Consider the following 2,560-nt stretch of genomic DNA (forward strand, 5'->3'; position numbering starts at 1 on the left):
ATAGATAGATAGATAGATAGATAGATAGATAGATAGATAGACAGACAGATAGACAGAGAGAAAGAGAGAGAGAGAGAAAGAGAGCGGGGGGGGGAAGAGAGAGAGAGAGAGAGAGAGAGAGAGAGAGAGAGAGAAAGAGAGAGAGAGCGATAGATAAAGAGAAGGCAAGAATACAACAGGAAGAGCGGACCTAGTCGAGTGGTCAACATTAACAAAGGCAAAATAATAATAGGTCACGTAATGATAGGTCACATAATGGTAGGTCATATTACTAACATACTTTTCGGATTACCCCTGTTCCCTATTGCCCTTTAAGTTAAAAACAATTATCCTCCCCCTACAGCTTAAGATTGTTAAGAAAAATAAAACAGAGCTTTGTTCCCATGCTTCACGTTACGACACTTGAAGTTCGTCTTTTTAAAAAATCCCCAAAGCCACTCTACCATACAGCTGGACTCTTTGAAGAACATATTCATTTAGACAACTCTGGCTCCTTTGCTCTTAAAAAAACAATACTCCAAGGTAAACTTACCGTAAAGAATGCCTGCAAGTAACGGTGCGGCATCCCCAATCTCCTTTCTACGGGCTCTTAATAAGTTATTGCACCACAGAAAAAAACCTTTTCATTTTTTCTTACAATACCCGTTAACGCTTTCAACGTCTTCACCCGCAGAATGTAAACAGACTGATTGTTTTGTAATGATTTCTTTACAAGTTTTTCCCGCACAAAGACGAACGGAGTTTTTTTTTTTTTTTTACCTCTGATGTTAAATACACGCATTCGTCGAAAATAGCGACCCTCGGATTAACAACTATTTTGGGGTTTCCGTGGATGACGTTTTAATTTTAGAAGAAGCATGTTGAACCGTGGTAAGTTATTTATTCGGGTCTCAGAGTCTGTGTAAGCTATTGCAGAATAAAGGAAGTAAATGACGTGGTTATGTGGGCCAGTAAAATGAGATGTCTGTCTGAAATGATGCCTATGCCATTGTGCAAAGTGAAAAGGCACCGAGAACTAGGGGTTTTTGGGGGTTTTTTTTATGGTTTTGTTTTTTGTTTTTCGGTTGTTGATTTGTTTTTCAATTTGACCTTCTTTTCTCAATTTGGGGTTTCGTTTTGTTTTGTTCCGTTTGTTTTATTTTTGTTTTGTGATCTTTTTGTTCTGTTTTAGTTTGATTTTTTTGCTGTTGTCTTTGTTTGTTTTCTTGCTTTTTAGCTGTTATTTTTGTTCTGTTTTTGTTGTGTGTGTGCGTGAGTATTTTCAGGGTTAATTTGAAACAGCCGAGTACAAGAACTTATTTTTCTTGTTCTAACAACCTTATTAGAGTTTCAGTCTACACTATGACCTTTTCTTTCTTTGTCATATAGTGGAGGGTTAGGTTGGAAAGTCTGAGAAGTGTAATTTTAAAATGTTGCTGCTTCCAATCTTCATGTGCTTCTGTTTTGTCAGGTCATCCTTTACAATTACACGGAAACAATGAGTGACGTCTCAATGTAATAACCCTCTCCCGTCCCCGCCCCCACCCCCACCTGTCCCTTCCCCGATCCACCCCTACCCCACCCCAATCATAAAGTGGAGCTCTTGGTAATTCTATTTGCTCAAGGGCTGGAGACATAATACATGTCTAGCTATCCGTTCACATCATCGTCTATTACATTTGAATTTTTCCGTAAGAAAAGTGCATTAATGTCGAAAGTTTCTCTTTTGTTGATGCCTCATTTGGTCTATTGTTTGTCGAGTCCTAATCTTTCTAAAAAATACTAGATCTACGTTTTCATTGTCAGAAAGGGATCCAGCCACACACTGTGAGGGGTTGGCGGGTGTTTTGTAGTAGTTAACCCCTTCTTCCCATCAAACATATATCGTCCTTATTGTCTCATCTAGTACCGCTTGTAATCTTCTGCACTTTTATGACCCATCTTTTGCAAGTGCCGTAAAACTCTAGCTCAAAAAAACAAACAAACAAACAATTAAAAGAACAATAGGATTATGAACAAACAAACAAATAAACAAACAACACATCACACACTAAGAGACACATTTAAAACTGGTGTACATTTATAAAACGAAATAAGTCCTTATGACCCCGTGACAGAAAGGCATAATATGTTGATTAATGTATAGTAATATATTCTGTAAATACGTACACACACACACACACACACACACACAAATATATATATATATATATATATATATAGATAGATAGATAGATAGATAGATAGATAGATATATTTATATATAATATTTGAATGTCATGTCTGTCACACCCATTAACCGTGCCACCAGTATGATAAGGTAGTCGCACTTATTTTTATGCTATGCTATTTATTTATTGAAGAGAACGTGATATTTGCAAGCGTGTGTGGACTCAACATCCTTTTCTTTGATTTTGATACTGTTCTTTCTGCCTATATACGCTCTGACATGACGAAGATTGTGCAGAATGCAGGAAGTTGCCTGTGGAGATGTAGATCTACCCAATATTTATTACAAGGTTTGTGTAACAGTACCAGTTTGACATTTGGGCTTGGAGAAGGTATATTATTAATATATATA

Source organism: Aplysia californica, unplaced genomic scaffold, assembly GCF_000002075.1.
Source record: "Aplysia californica isolate F4 #8 unplaced genomic scaffold, AplCal3.0 scaffold00210, whole genome shotgun sequence".
Lineage (NCBI taxonomy): Eukaryota > Metazoa > Mollusca > Gastropoda > Aplysiida > Aplysiidae > Aplysia > Aplysia californica.